At 33.1% G+C, this 18,062-nt stretch overlaps 1 long non-coding RNA gene across 1 annotated transcript; it reads left to right on the forward strand.

Moving 5' to 3' along the window:
* The first annotated feature begins 703 nt into the window (after window positions 1-703).
* LOC143189098 (uncharacterized) lies at window positions 704-15,019 on the forward strand. Its single transcript, XR_013004628.1, has 4 exons — window positions 704-837; window positions 911-1,012; window positions 11,771-12,033; window positions 14,287-15,019. It is a non-coding gene; the product is annotated as an uncharacterized LOC143189098 (long non-coding RNA).
* The last annotated feature ends 3,043 nt before the right edge of the window (window positions 15,020-18,062 follow it).

Consider the following 18,062-nt stretch of genomic DNA (forward strand, 5'->3'; position numbering starts at 1 on the left):
AGACGAACATTCCTACAGTACCATTATATTGTATCTTCATGCAAACTGTTCAATTGACATTTATAATCTTCAGCAATGATGATGTCAGTTTAAGTTTCACTGATGATCACTTCCAATGTTTTAACAAGTTCCTTGCGTGTCCTTACGAACTGGTTTATATGTGAAAACTATTTTCTGCTATTGATTAAGGTTGTTAAGACAAACTGAACTATTTCCTGACTAACTTGATAATACATAATTGTATATCTATATACCACCATTTAAAAGTATGAAAATAATAACTTATATAAACTCAATAAAACAGTTAAGTTATGGTTTACACTCAAATTTAATCAAACCTGATATTAATTCGCCTTGATTTTGCTCTAGATACTTTTTATTAGATAATTTAGTTTAGTGAGTTTGAGGTTATTGTCTTATTGGAAAACAACATTTCGTTTAATTAAATTCACTCTGAAAGGAATTGCATTTTCCTGAAGTATTGTCAGATCCCTTCTATATTCAGCTTTGTATTAAACTTATTAGTACCAAAATCATCCATAAACCATTACCTACCCTCACCATGTTTAATAATCTGCACAGAACACGCTTCTGAAGGTCTCTCACTTTTATTGGTGCATAAAAACAGGTCTATTAGATCCAAAAATTTGAAAAATTTTCAGGACTTTTCGTTTAGTTTTCATGTGTTTTAGTTGTACTCAGTCCAGTTTATTCCTCTTGTGGGTATTAGTTAGTCTCGGTTCATTCGCTGCTACGCCTCCTCTCAGCAGACAGTAAACGTTTACAGTTGAGAGTAGTAGTTAAATATGATTGTTTCTAGTTTAATTTAAACTAGCGGTAATTTGAGAAACAGTTAAACGCTGTATATTTCTACAACACATTTATCTTCCTGATTTGTTGTATTTTTTAGATGAAGAAGAAGTCCAGCTATGGTCTGTGCTTGATAGTACAGATATCACTTCGCTGTATAAGAGAAACCTGTTTCCTTTTTACCACACGCTTATGAACTGTTGTAAGTATTACATGAACTTGATAAAACACCGTCAACTCTAACCTAATAATTTTTCAAATTGTTAACCCACAATTGTTGTTTAAATTGACTTATCATAATAAACACATATGGACGTCTGTTTTAACACAATTGTTAAGAATCTACTAATTTTATTAATTATTGTTACAAGTAAAAATATTAAACTCCAATACCAACATGTCTATTTATTTTTCAATATTGGATATTTATTAATACATCGCAATTACATGCATTATAATTCATAAAATTCAAATTGACAGAAATACTTTACAAAAAAAAATTCTTCAAAACAACTTTCCTCCTTATACAAACTTAAAAATCAAGTAAGTAAGGAAATAAATAATCATTCACCAGATTTAACTACCTTTAACTTGCGACTTTAATATATATCTGTAAACTTAAATGACTGAAAACGATTTTAATCGAAGTTTACTTACATTTTTAATTGAATTTCATAATAGTCAAAACTTAGTATTCTCTCAATTTAATTTTTCATTTCTTGGTCCAATCAGTTGTATTGTAGTATTCATGTACGTATAGTATTATAAATTGATAGTATAACAGATCAATTGAAAAATCCACGGTCTAATACATAGATGGCGCTACTAGAATTAAATCCATATGTTTTTTAGTTAGCCCTAACCCTCAAAAGATGCTTGTATAAATTTGACAGCTGTTGGATCATTAGTTTGTGAACTATAGCAATTTCTGTGAAGCAACTTTTGTTATTGGGAAAAAAAATTGATATAAAGGAATTTCGAGTGTTCATAAAATATTGCTTTTTGAAGTGAAAAATACAGTTGAAGCCAAGACTTGGCTTGATGCCGAGTTTCCGAACACTGCCCCAGGAAAATTAACCATCAAAGATTGGTATACTAAGTTTAGACGTGGTGAAATGAGCATCGAAGACGGTGAACTCAGTGGACGCCTAAAAGAGGTTATTACCCACGAAAATATTTAAAAAATCCACAAAACGATTTTGAATGGCCGAACTGAACGTGTATCGTGTACTGATTATTCACGAATATTTGGGTAGGAAAAAGCTCTGTGCAAAGTGGGGGCCGCGCGGGTTCACTTTTGACCAAAAACAACGATGAGCTGATGATTCCGAGCAGTGTTTGAAGACGTTCAAGCGCAATAAATCCGAGTTTTTGCGTCGATATGTGACAATGGATGAAACATGGCTCCATAGTTTCACTCCGAAGTCCAATCGACAGTTATCCGAGTGGACTGCACATGATGAACCCGCTCCAAAGCATGGGAAAACGCAACAGTCGGCACGCAAGATTATGGCGTCTGTATTTTATGATGCGTATGGAATAATTTTCATTGATTACCTTGAAAAAGGGAGGACCATCAACAGCCACTATTACATAGCGTTATTGGACCGTTTGCAGGACGAAATCGCCGAAAAACGGCCGCATTTGAAGAAAAAGACAGTGCTGCTTCACCAAAACAATGCACCATGTCAGTGAAAACAATGGCAAAAGTTCGTGAAAGTGCTTCCTCATCCACCGTATTCTCCAGGACTGGCCCCCATCGACTATGTCCTATTCTCATATCTCAAAAAAATGCTCGCTGGAACAAATTTTCGTCGAATGAAGAGGTGATCGCCGAAACTGAGGCCAATTTTGAAGCAAAGGACAAATCTTACTACAAAAATGGTATCGACAAATTGAAGGGTCGCTGTAATCAGTGCCAAAAAAACTGTGTTTTACTATCGTAGGCCGGGGACTTTCCAATTGACCTATTATAACTTATCAAATGGATTTACTTAAAAATTACATTTAAAATGACATTATTGTGTCTTTATGAGTATATTCAGATTAAATGTTAGTGACCACAGATCAATGGACATTGTTTATCTAATGTAAGATGTAATTAATTTAAAATATTATGGCTAATTAAAGCTTTTTTACGATTTTGAAATGTTAATCGATACTAGAATAAATAACAAAATACATTTCATTAGTTTTTATTTTAATTTAATTGTAAGTATTTTTGTTTTTCATCAATGGCGCTTATCATTCAATGGTCCTGATTTATAGTTGAAAGGTATTTGTAAAGTCAAGTTGACATATTCTATACTCACTTTTGGTATTTCTAATAGAATTTTTGGTACAGATAAAATATATTGTAGAAATATTAACATAAATGAATACTATTGATTACCTGCCGAGCAACTGCGAAAGTAACTTTTCTAAAAACATTTATATCGTTGGGAAACCAAATTATTTCCATATTACATAAAACCAACTTCGATTTTATTCAAGTTCGTCGTAAATATTATTAAACTCGCTTTTTTATTCCTTGTTAGTTCGACTCTCCTCCGATTATAACTCACGAGATTTTTCAATCTCTGATAGAAAGTGTATTTTTTGCCCTTATTAGAACCGGGCTTTATATGTCTAGCCGTTCGTCGAGTTAATTTAGTTCAAAGTCGGTTGATTACGGTTTCTCTAACGCCGTACTTAGAACTAAAGATCGTTTTCCGAAAGATGCAATTACCGTTCATTACAAAATCTTGTTAGCCACTGAATCGGTTCAGTTTTTATGCACGATCGATGTCGTTTCTGATATCCTCGCAGTATGTAGGTTCGAATGCAGTTTTAATTACGATTCGTAATATTATGTCAGCGTATTTCTGTTTGTAATGATTTATTCATTTATATTTTGAATACTGGTAGTATCGGTATGATAGTAACATAATCAATCATCCATAATTATTGAGGATATTTACTTTGTTTCGGAACATTTTGAACATCATAAAGAAATATATTTTTTAACTATTTTATTATTACATTGTTACTAGTCGTTTCCGACTAACCTACAATTTGTTTTTATGATATCTTATATCTAGGTATGTAACCAGGAGGACCCATCGGCCCTATCTCAGTCTCTGATGAAATAATGTTTATACGTGCAACTGCTGTATTTTTTATTATATGCACCTCACTACACAACACTACACAAGATCAGATGGTTTGATTCTTTTGAGTCTGCATCCTGTTGTGGTGGTATCCAAAAGCTGTAATACTTCAATATTCTCATGAGAATGGAGTCTTTCCTCATGCCCCCTTGCAATTCTCTTGATTTCTTGATTGAATGTGTGTATCTGAAAGTCTCAATATAGGTAATCAGTCCTATAGTATTTGGGTGTGCCCACAATACCTCTCAGGACTTTGTTTGATGATAGTTTTATTTAATGTTATTGGTGCTTATACGGTCTGTTTGTAGGTGAACTGCATATGTACAGATTTACTTTCATTAATTTTTATTTTCCAAGCTTGTGTCCAATTATTTTTATTATCACTTGCCCGTTGTAATTTTTCTGCACAATTGTCTCCGACAGCTCTAATCGCAGTATCATCAGCAAATGTAGCCATTGTAATATTCTCCTTTGTGATATATCACAAGTGAAGTGTAGATAAAGCGCTGGTCCCAATACACTTCCTTGTAGTACACCTACTTTAACTTCTTTTATTTTAGAATAAGCTTTCTCTTTTCTCTTAAGCGTTTGACTCTAAACATTCTGGTTGTATTGTACTATTTTAATAGTTCGGTGTGTTGTTTTGGTAACATTTTCTGTAATTTATGAACAAGGCCTTCATGCCAAACTCTATCGAAGGTTTGTGCTACATCTAAGAATATGGCTGAGTATACTTTTTTACTTTCGTAGGACTTTTCAATAACATCTGTTATTCTGTGGACCTGGTCAATTGTTGAATGCTTGTTAATAAATCTAAACTGGTTTGTTGATATTAGGTTTTTTCTTTCTATGAAAGAAATAGTTGAATAGAGATTCTGACGGTTTCAAAACAGCTTTCTCACATTACTAGAACTATAATTTTCTTAAGACACTCTACGACACTGAAAGTTTTGTTTAATGTTATATATTTTGAACTCCTAAATTTGTATATCTTCAATGAATATAAATTAATAGTTAATTGCATATAATTTGATCAGCGAGATCTATTGGTGGAAATCTGAAGTAAGAATGTAAACAACTGTTAAACAACCTAAGTTAATATCTCTCCACATAGAGGAACAGTTTTTCGTTTAGTGTTATTGAATAATTCTGCCGAAGAAATGCTTGAATAAATCTGCTGCCAAAGTCTATCAAGCAATGATTTTTGATGCCGCTCTCCTATATCCTAATCGGCTTTGGTTTCAATGTTTTAAGAATCAACGACCAAAAACTGACTGAATGGTCATACAAGTTTTAAGATTGCAAAAATTCAACCATCCAATCAACCTTCCCAAGAATTTACATGAGGTTGGAAAGATCCAAAAGGAGGGAAAATGTTTTCAGTCGATAATTCCCAACGCTAGCTGAAATCATTGTAGATGAGCTCCCTTCATGTCTCTTTAGCATTTTGCAACAGGGGTATTTGAACAAACCCGTTGATTTGCCAAAACTTTTTGAACCATATCGATCTTGCACTTGATAAAATATAACTGATGAGAAAAAATTAGGTTACTGTTTACTAATGGATGTTATAGGAATGCCAGAAGAAAGAAATACCGATGTATCCACATGTTTGTGGTACTTTTTCTGTATCCTGATACTAATCAGGGGCACCCCAATTAGAGTGAAAAAAGGTTCAACGAATATTGGTTCCAGCGCAAGACTTTCCTCCCAATTTTTTCCATCGTTTTCCCAATTACACATTCGTTTGAATCACATATTTTTACTCCTAGCTTACTAATGATCAATTTTTGTCCCGCTACATTGTTTTATAATTGATTTGATTCAATCATTAGAATGAAATGGTTGATCCTTATCACTGTCAGAGTCACGATTAATTGTTAAAAATGAAAAAAAAATAATTCAACTAAAAAAAATGCTTTTTATCTAATTAACCTTATGTCATCCGTGCAATTAAGTGATTTTAGTTAATTGTATGATAGACGTCGGCCTATCATGCATCAATTATTTCTATAGTTTTTATTTATATAAATTAAATGTTGCCGTCTAACCCATTTTCACATCACAAGATAAGAAGGAATAAACGAAAGAAAAAGACCGCCGGATGATTCCTTATTTATCTAAGTTTCTCTCCACCGAAAAAAAATTACCCTGTAATTCTTGTTATTTGTCGTTTAAGCCTCGGTATATATCAGCCAAACCCCGCTCGTTTTTCATGTTAATCTTCATAACAAAACCGACGCTTTCCACGAACAATCGTCATCTCCGAAGTACGTTTCTCTCTTATCTGGCGTGGAGATCGTGCCGTCGGACGAAATAAACGCACTCTGACCCATAAATACGCTAAAAAAGACGCCTTTATCTTCATCTGTCGTTTTGATCTTTCGATTTTCGAGTGGTTGCGAGAGAAGGAGAGAGAGAGAGAGAGAAGGAGTGAGACTGGAGACGGAGCCACGCTTAAAATTAAAACAGGTTTTTAATTTAAGCTGTCGTGAAGCGGCGTGAGGAAAAAATATCGGGCTGACGTAATACGGTAGTGAGGCTTAGCCGATGAGAGAACATACAGTATTCGACATTGGCGTAGGAACACCTGATCATCAATTAAATTGAATTTCAATCGAATGTTAGGAATGGAGGAAATAATAATAATATTATTGTCTAAGATTAATTTTAAACCCAGGGCGTAAAATACAAATTTTAGGGTTGTTTTTGAGGGTTATATTTAATAGAACAATAACAAAAAAATTCTTGATATCGAGGTGGTCCGCAGATAAATCGGCAAACATAATAAAAACGAACCTGAGACATCAATTTTCAATGACAATAGTGAAATTAAAACATAATTGAAATATTACATAGATGTATACGTATGTTGTCAGGTAATTAAAATATAACGGTAATGGCAGTCAAAATACTGGCAGATATAATAAGTGAATTGAAAAGTCCCCGGCCTAACATAGTAAAACACTTTTTTTTTGGAAAAATTAGTTTTATTTCAAATATTAAATCCAATTCCCTTCAAGGGCGATACACTGATTACAGCGGGCCTAAAACTTTTGAATACTATTTTTGTATCACGATTTGTCCTTTGCTTCAAAATAGGGCTCAGTTTTATCGATCACCTCCTCGTTCGACGAAAATTTCTTCCCAGCGACCATTTCTTTGAGATCTGATAATAGTAGCTGTGAACCAGATCTGGAGAATACGGTGGATGAGGAAGCAATTCTAAGCCCAATTCAGAGAGCCCTATAACGCTATATAATAATCGCTGTTGATGGTTTTTCCTTTTTCAAAGTAGTCAACGCCATAAAGTTGCAAGCTGACTGTTGCGTTTTCCCACGCTTTGGAGCGGGTTCATCGTGTGCAGTCCACTCGGATGACTGTCGATTCAAACACTGCTTCGAATCAACAACTCGTCGTTGTTTTTGGTCAAAAGGGAGCTCGCGCACCCACTTTGCACAGAGCTTTCTCATACCCCAATATTCATTAATGATATGATGTACACGTTCAGTTGATATCTTTAAAGTGTCTGCTATTTCGTTCAATTTCAATTTACGGTCATTCAAAATCATTTTCTGGATTTTTTAAACGTTTTCTTCAGCTGTATTTTTCCCCTTCAAAAAGCAATATTTTATCAATACTCGAAATTCTTCTTTATTAATTTTTTTTCATAATAACAAAAGTTGCTTCACTCAAAATACTATAATTCACAAACTGATGATCCGACAGCTGTCAAATTTATACACGCATCTTTTGAGGGTTAGGACTAACTAAAAAATATATAGATTTAATTCTAGTAGCGTCATCTATGTGTCAGGCCGGGGACTTTTCAATTGACCTGTTATTCTTCATATAGAGTCAATAAACCACATATAATGGATGTATATGGCTAAAAAATAACATATAATGGATAATAAAGATAACGATAATTGACAGAAATAATAAACTGTGGTCGGATGAAGTATGATATGTGCACACGGTTCGAAGGGAAAGTAACGCACGACATCCAGCTTATGTCATAACATTAGCACTAAAGGAGTGCAAGAAATCGAGGGAAGTAATGCGCAAAATCTGCTATCACTAGGGTTAGTAGGCCTCACTATGATTAAGCTAAATTCTCAAAATAAATAAACAAATCAATAGTACTTTTATTAATGAACTCACTTGTTCAGTTATGACAGACGTGCAATGGATACAAGGGAAAAATTTAAAAGCCACCCGCCAGATACTAGGCCACCAAGAACCAGCAAAAAGCACTTTCAGTGGCGTTTATGTATGCTTCAAGCTATCCATGGATCATGACTGCGCATCATTAACTTTAGCCACTTTGTCTTTAGTTTTTTGGTTTATAAGATAGTTATAATTTATATTTACATTTGCAATCATAAAACTATCAAATTTGATTTGCCATAATTTAATGATTATAGAGAATATACTATGATTTGAAGAATTAATAAAATACAGTCGAATAAAATATATAACCATATATGGATAAATAAATAAATAAATAACACATTATGAATAGAGAATAATAAGTATAAAATATAAATTTTAAATGTATAATAATAAATGGAAAATAATAAATATAATTTGAGAAATGAACGCTAATAAATATAAAATAATATAAAATAATAATTAGAACATAATAAATGGATTAATAGTAAATCATAGATAAAAAGTGAAATATCAGCTTGGGCGGCAGAAAACATAGTAAAATCAACTGTATAAGAAAAAGTTAGTGACTCTGGGCGTTGCGTCTTCACAAATGAACCCTTATGAAGTTCCAAGATCTCTTGGGCATGTTAAGATGTCATGCTAGATGACATCTAGCAAATACAGATATACACCACAAATAAACATCAATAATGTCACCATTCACTCAAGTATTGGCAACGGCGACAAATTCAAAAAAAAACAATCCCGCCTAGTTCCCCTACATTATTACCAGATCGAAGTTTAAGTTTATAGCCATAGATGTTTCAAATAATTTAGGATATTCTTGAATGGTACATGTCCTTGTTTGTTTTAAGAGAAAATATTGAGAAAATATAAATAAATAAAACTGTAGGGCTAATTTTGAATTGAAAGGGCGCAAAATAATAATAATATTTAAATAAAACAACATACACTTTCTGATATCTCACCGGGCCCTAGAATTTACAGGGACGGATCCAAGTCAGATGCAGATGTGGGAGCAGCTATATACAGTCCACTGGCACGCGAACTTTACAAATTATCACCGTATACTACCTTTTTGATGGTCGAACTGTTTGCCATGGTTTGCCATGTACCGCGTCCTCAATATCTCTTCTTCCAATCCTGAACTCGGCTGATGGGCAATTTGCACAAATTTTCTCTACGCGTTGCAAATTCTAGGTAATCCATAAATAACACATTCCCTGGCCAAAAGTTCCAGCTTTATCGAGCTCGCATGAATTTGGATATATGATACATGTTGCCATGAGTGTCAATTATTTTTGTTCCTTTTTGTTGCAAGAGCGAAAGGTTCCACAAAATGAAGGCAATAACGTCGCATTTTAGGTTCTCATCGTTATTTTAATTATTCCCAAAAATATGAAGGCATTTGAAGAACATTTTAACAATCAAATTACCCACAAGATGATTTTGGTATATTGCACACACGGTAAGCTTTCTAATAATCGATTCTGGAGATTCCAAATTTTGTGGAACTATATGTTTTTTATATATTTTTTTTGACAACATTTTTTAATTTATTTTCTCTAGGTTGCAATAGTTCATATCTACTACACCAACCTGATTACACAATAGGCGGAGTGCGGCTTTACTAGCAAAGCGTATTTTGTAAATAAATCCATTTTTCATCACCCGTTACTATTCGATTCAGAAATTACTTCTTTGCATATTACATCATTTCTTGATGATTTTTGAAGAACCATCTTTGGTATAGTTCCCATCGTGCGTAACCGTTCACAAATTGCGATTCGGTTCACGTTCAACTTTTCTGCAGATTGTTTTCGAGTTGGTTTACCAGGTGTTGACACATCTTTGATGCTGCTAAATCGGCACTTACTCCCAACTCCAAAAATATATAATTACCAAAATAGCTTTGAAAAGAGATGAATGAAAAAATATTCTTCTTTAATAGACCGGTGACTAGTTAAGTTTTACCATCTAGAGCATGAAAATTAATCTCTTTATCAGTACATTATCTTGTTCTTACGCCGTCTAACATGTGCCCAATTCCTTGTCGTTAACCTTATACGCATCCTGTACCGAACACAAGTTAACCATAAAAAGCCCAATATATCTTTCCTTTCGGTCCTATAAAACAAATCAAACGCGGATAAAGCTTTCTCATTAGACTTTATGATAGAACGCTATAAAAGCTTAATCACGAATATATGACCGGCGAACTTTTAAACTTTTCTGTTTAGACGTTCTTGATGATCGGTACAGGAAACTTCTTTTATCGTTGTTTGACTTTCGATAGAAGCCGCTGTGCAGTTATTTATGGAGGAGATCAAAGGTTTTTGTAGTTAGCGAGGCAAGCTACTGGATTCAGTGACGTACGTCCCTTTTTAATTGACAATTGTTGCATCATTGCATTTTTGAGTTTATTTATATGGGAAATCAAATGCATGAAGCTTATTATAAACACGTTATAATTTTTCATCGTCAAATAGTAACAATCCATTAATTTATTTATTAAGGATCCATAATATCTTGTGTATTAAGGGTCTATTTGAAATTTTACAGAATATGAATGAGATATAAATGAACAAGTGTATCGAATACAAGATATAAAATATAGAAGACAAAACGAAAAATTTGAATATGAAGTATAAACATAAAAATACATATGTATATTGGTATCTGTTCTGGAAAAGTGTTTTAGACAGTTAGGAGATATAAAGAACAATTAAAACGAGCACAAATACCACGTCTGAAAAAACAAGAAGAGGAAAGACTTGCATGCCATACACAAAAGGCACCACAGTTCAAATTAGCGACAGAAAGTTTAGCGCAAGTCTACCAACCTTAAAAACCAAGGTAGAGGTAGAAGACCAAGGAATATACAAATAATACAAACAAGAACAAACAAATCAATCAAGAAACATCGCAATGCAGTCAATAAAAAGTCTCTCTCTTCTCGCCGCCAAATAATTTCCTCTCTCATTGTCCTCGCTTCCAGTATGAAAGCGAAGCCATTAAAATGTAATAGTTTTATAGCTGCTTCTCAAATCAGCTTTGTATATGGAGTAGTTCGGTTGTTAATATGTCCGAACGAGAGCTTGAAGTGCTTTTCTGGTGACCCTGATGTAAAAGCAATGCCCACATAACAAATACTCTGGGATCCATCCGTATAGATAAACAAATGTTTAGGGTATATATGTATATATGTAGTTTTAATTTGGTTAAACAGAGAACCAATATTATGGGAGATATCAAAATTGATGCAAAGAATTTTATTATTCGGTAAAAAGAGTTTGATTCGTAAAATGATATTCTCTATAGTGAATAACGAGTCCCTTCTATTTTAATTTGGTGCCTGATTTTGCTTTTAAATTTGTCGTGTTACTCTCGTATTGCTCAGCTGTATTGCTATTGGTGAAAATGTCGAAGTATCAATACAAATAATCCTTAAACAACCTAAAATAATTGTTCTATCCTATGGTTTGGTTGACAATGATAGAAAATGAGAGAAAATGTTTTTAATAATATATATATATATATATATATATATATGTATATATATATATATATATACATATATATAGTTGTGTTCTGAAGATTAACTTTGGTTGTTCTATATGACTCTACCTTTTCAGGGATAGGGCTGAAAAAAGATACACAGTCGATCAGATCAGAACAATATGGCCAAAGTGTGGTTTAGTAAAAAATTATTTTAATGGACATGTAGGTCGAGAAGGATATTTAATGGAGAATATATATGGAAATATATATTTTTGGATATATGGAAAGAAGCATTATCTACAATAATATCTTCGGTTGGAATTTCAACAGACATAGACGAAGAAATTCACAAATGGTGGAATTGTGAAGAAGTGTTAGATAGATTGGAAACGAACAGGTGAGTTATTGACTTGAATAGTCACTCAGAAAGTGATAGTGACTGAATGAAACTTTCTGAAATGGAAACAATTAAATATGCCTAACAGGTCAATTGAAAAGTCGCGCCTGACACATAGATGGCGCTATATAATTAAATCCATATGTTTTTTTAGTTAGCCCCAACCCTCAAAAGATGCGCTTAAAAATTTAACAGCTGTCGGATGTTTAGTTTGTGAATTATAGCATTTTGAGTGAAGCAACTTTTGTTATTGTGTATTTTATCTGTATTTTGGGATGCGCATGAAATAATATTCATTGACTACCTTGAAAAAAGAAGGAGCTTCAACAGCGACTGTTACATAGCATTATCGGACCGTTTGAAGGACGAAATGGTCGAAAAACGGCCGCATTTGAAGAACAGGAAAGTTCTGCTTCACCAAGAAAATGCACCGTGTCACAAGTCAGTGAAAACGATGGCAAAAATCCATGAATTTGGCTTCGAATTGCTTCCTCATCCACCGTATTCTCCAAATCTGGCCCCAGCGACTATTTCCTGTTCCCATATCTCAAAGGAATGCTCGCTGGGAAGAAATTTTCATCGAATGAAGAGCTGATCGTCGGAACTGAGGCCTATTATGAAGCAATGGACAAATCGTACTACAAAAATATTATCGAAAAGGTGGAAGGTTATATATCAGTGTATCACCATTGAACGGAATTATGTTGAATAAAAAAACCAATTTTGCCAAAAAAATGTGTTTTACTATGGTAGGTCGGGGACTATTTAATTGACCTGTTATATGGTAGAACCTAAATGAGTTAAAAATCAAAGTTGATGTGGCAAGATTGCGACAACACAAATTCAGTTCACTGTTTTATTGAATTAACTATACGTATAAATATTGGTGAATCGTTTTTCAAACTTAGTCACTATCCGTATTATGAGTTACCCTATATTGGAGAAATGGTAAAATGAACAAATTTCTTTTGAACTAAACCATTACAATTATATAGCTAGTTAGGCCGGTGACTTTTCAGTACATATGTTAAATATACGTATTTTCATTTTATGGCTTTTATATTTATGACTAAAAAAACCAACAGTGACTAATAACATCAAGACTATAACCATAATTATCGAACATTATTCTAATTGCACGTATACTATACATTTTAACATAATTACTCCGCCGCTAATTACCGTAAATATCCGACAATTTGTTTATAAAAATACCCAATTGACATAGTTTTCCTAAAAGTATCATAAACAATATTCAATTACGGAAAGTATATATTAAATGTAAAACCCGTACCGTAATAAGCTTGCGCGAATTTTAAATTTTATCACAATGTAGTTTTCTAGTAAATTTATTGCAAACTAGGGATGTGCATAAATTAAAAATATCGATGTTGTATTTAAGCAATAGATAATTCGATAAAATTATAGAGCTTTAGGTGATATTTTGTTGCACTAACTTTCGACGAGTTTTCGATAAAATCCTATTAGACTGAATGGAGAACTATGCACCAATATTTCTGTTTCAGTTTTACTAAAATAGGATGTACGAAGCATTTAAAAAAAACGAGACATGTCAAATACAGTTTCTTTTAAAGTAGGAGTTCTTATTGTAAATATAATTAACTATTCATTCTTAATCGTTACATTCCCTCATTTTTTGGTATTGAAATTTGGAATAAACTGGTGATATATTAAAGCAATTAATTTTCTGTTTTTTAATGAAAATCGCTGATCACTATTCAGTCAGGAATTTCTAGACGATATCAAAATTGATGCAAATAATTCAAATATTCGGCAAATAGAGTTTGACCCGTAAAATGAAATTTTCTTTAGAGCATAACAAGTCTCTTCTATTTTAATTTAATGTCTGATTTCGCTTTTAAATATGTCGAATTACTCTCGTATTGGTCAGCGATATCTATTGGTGAAAATGTCGAAGTATCAGTACAAATAATTATTATACAACTTAAAATAATTGTTCTTGTAGCGACCGCTACAACCCTTTAGGTCACCACGCATTCACCTACATCAAAGTCAAAGATTGACAACGATGGTGGATTGATACCATGACGTCTCCACCATGACGACGTCTCGCTCTCTTTTCTTTTCTCTACCCACTTGTAACAGTAGCACTTCCACAGCGCTACCGTACTACTTCCTTTACTTAACCTAATATCTTGTCAATTCTCCCGTCGACCACATGTATCAATTAAAATCGAAATAAACAAGTATTTATTCAACCTGTATTTTCAGTTCGCATGCGAATTTCAATTGGTGACACCGACGTGATCGAAGCACCTAACAGGTAAACCAGCTCAACATAAGCCACTCGATAAATGCTCGAAACGTGCCTGGAAGGATAGTATGAGGAACGGAACTCATAAACATCACATGGTCGACGTTATCTCACGAGACTAATGCGATGGACGAAAACCACAGAAGCCCATCACGCATAACATCAACACATGAACACCCTTTCATCACGAAACGAGACACGTAAGCCATCACACTTATAGGTACCCTCAAACAAAACGGAACGCCCCAAGACGAACGACGTCCTGCTACAACTTCGATGGCAGCTGATCCCGTAAAACTCCTCACTCAGGTTGTAAATCCCATCTCATAAGCAGTCCCTGTGCGATTCATTGCGTGATTGCGGGTGCTCTTCAGAACCTGTATCACATGAAGGTACATTCCACTGCAGCACTACTAGGAGCGGAGTGATGTAGCGACAGCTACAACCCTTTAGGCCGCCACCACATTCACCTACATCAAAGACAAAGGTGGGCAACGTTGGTGGATTGGTACCATGTGGTTCCCAGCTATAAAAGACCACCAGGACGATGTCTCGCTCTCTTTTCTTTTCTCTACCCCCTTGTAACAGTACCACTTCCATAGCACTTCCGTTACTTAACTTAATATCCTGTCAATTCTCCCGTTGACCACATGTATCAATTAAAATCGAAATAAACAAGTATTTATTCAACCAGTGTTTTCATTTTCCTTGCGAATTCCTTCCACAAAATGGTAGTGAGTGTTCGGACAAACAATCGCCTCGACAGCCACACATTCCGACCAACCGACCAGACGAACATTCCTACATTCTATTCTATGGTGTTGATGACGATGATAGAAAATAAGAGAAAATATTTTTATTAATATATATTATCTTAATTATTCTCAATAAATACCTTTTTAAAGTGAAAAAATTGTCGGAATCTATGCCATGTACCATCTAGGTTTAAGTGTTGTGGGTTTTTGGTCTCTTGTTGGTAAAGTTGATAGAAGCTGATTGAGCTCATGAAAAATTTCTGTAGAATTTGGAATTGTTTGGTCCAGTATATTATGTTATAGTTTCTTGCCGGATGTATCTCTATAGGTGCTTCTTGGCTCTGCACTTATCTCTATATGATTTGTACCTTAGTTGTGTGTTTAATAAGTTTGGTATTTTATTGGAAGCTATTTGGTTAAATTAATTTTTTTATTCTATTGTTACAACTGTCCTCTTTACTGTATTATTATTTACATTACAGCCTCATGGGATATTTAGGATCTGATAACATATAATGTTACAGAATAGACTAAAATAGTATAAGGTACAAGATAGAATACTGTTATAAACAAACGTTCTGTACAAATACAATGCAGGAATACTTATAAATGTAAGCGCGAATAAATAATTTGGAGACAAGATAAAATAAAACGATAAGATAAAAAAAATTAACTACTTTTTACTATCGATTGTTTCAGTCGCTATTTTTGGTTCTACTGATTTTATTACATTTTACCAGTGATTGTTTTAGTCGCTATTTTCGGTCCGAGTGATTTTGTTACTATTTACTGTTGACTGTTTCAATCGTGTACTTTTAGTTACTATTTTTGGTTCTACTAATTTCATTCGATTGATTTTTAACGTTCCGGATCTGTCATCCAAGCCGCGACCTTGACAAAAATGTACCCAATATATGCTAACATAGATTTATATGTAATATATATAGTTTTATGATTTTTTTGGTAGATTGTTTGTAAATAACAATATATTGTATATTAATATAGCAGAATTTTAGAACGACATTATTCAAGATTGTTAATGTAAAAAGATTAAAATTGTGAATGATAAATAGTAAAATACTCTTGACTGTTTTTATGTCAATAATAGGCATTATTTCAATTACTCTGTCGATTTTTGTTAAAGAATGTTTCCGTTCAGTAATAAATAAAGCATTTGCTTTATTTAAAAAATCTCTAGTAGTTATTGTGCGATTATTTTTAATTATGTCATGAATTTTTTTTCTATGATTAGGTATATTTTTAATTTTTATTTAGTATTTATGGTTATTCTATATCTTTAGGTTTTAGGCATTGTTTTAGTTCTTTTGTATTGTCTATATTTATTATAGTATATTATTTTAAAATTGTAATTAACGTATTAAAATACGATAAAAACTTTGTGGGCTATTATTCCATTTCATAGAGAGAAGTAATTCTATTTCGTTTAAAATAAAATTATTAGTTGCATGTTAATAGTATTCAGTATTTTTGTCCCTGTTTTTAAGTTAGTACGTGAAGGACTAGGTACATCTCCGTCTCGCTTATTCTACGGTTGGAAAATATAAGCAAAATATAAAATTAATTGCTCCAAGCAATTATCTTCTTCCTTTCTTCTCTCACAATTTATAGCGAATTTAGAATTGAACCGTACATTTGACTGAAAATAGTAATTACTATTTTCAGTCGCTAATTTCTTGACTATCGACTGCTTCGACTGTTTTGCGACTATCGACTGTTTCGACTGTTTTCAGTCGATAGTTCCCAACGCTACTTAATTTGTGCCTACTAATGGCACAAAAGTTAAGATTCTGATAAAATTCTTGTTTAACTTCACATAGTGCATTATTAGCTATCATATTCCAGTGTAATTGATCTAATTTCTTTTTAATTGAAATGTATTTTTTTATATATTATATTAGTTATGATAAGAAATATTTCTTGTCCATTGAAGAAAACAAATATAACGGAAATACGGAGAAACGAAATACTTACATATCGATATTTTCGATCCATCGATACATTATCCGCATTCTTATCGCTAACGATGTGAAATTGTTGTCTGTTTGGCTTTTTTCAGGTGTCTCGACATTTTATGGGAATTTTATAAGGTTAAATTCATATACTTCCGGTAATATACGTTACCTTATGGTTCGGTTTTGTTTATTGGCCGTGATGAATTATTGCGGCTGTATTTCTCATTTTCTTGGTGCCTTAATGGACTTTATAATTGCTTGTTGGAATTTAAACAAACATATGTAAAGTATGGGAAATTACGTACAACTATACCACCAAGGAATTAATAATTATTAAATGGCAATGGTTTTTAGTTATTGATACCTTATATGTACTTTCTCGATTTTAAATTGACATTATTCAGAAATCTAAATAAAAGCCTACAGACCTACATCACTGCCACCAGTAATATCTAAGGTTTTTGAAAAACTTCTGTTGAAAAGAATAAAACCGATCATAGAGAGAAAAAACCTAATGCCAACACACCAATTTGGGTTTATTAACAAGCACTCAACAATTGACCAGGTCCACAGAATAACAGATGTTATTGTAAAAGCCTACGAAAGTAAAGAAGTATGCTCAGATATATTTTTAGATGTAGCACAAGCCTTAGATAAGGTTTGGCATGAAGGCCTTATTCATAAACTACAGAAAATACTACCAGAATAACACACCAAACTATTAAAATCATACATTATAACCAGAATGTTTAGAGTCAAACAAGAAGAAGCTTACTCTACAATAAAATAATCTAAAGCAGGTGTACCACCAGGAAGTGTACTGCGACCAATGCTTTATCTACTCTATACTTGTGATATACCACAAACGGAAAATATTACAATGGCTACATTTGCTGATGCTTTGCTACTGCGATTATAGCTGTCGAAGACAATAGTGATGAAGCCTCACTAAAATTACAAAAAGCAAGTGACAATATAAATAATTAGACACAAGCTTGGAAAATA

The sequence above is a fragment of the Rhynchophorus ferrugineus genome, unplaced genomic scaffold (genome assembly GCF_030347505.1).
Source record: "Rhynchophorus ferrugineus isolate W39M unplaced genomic scaffold, kcgeb_rfMv2 rfM1, whole genome shotgun sequence".
NCBI lineage: Eukaryota > Metazoa > Arthropoda > Insecta > Coleoptera > Curculionidae > Rhynchophorus > Rhynchophorus ferrugineus.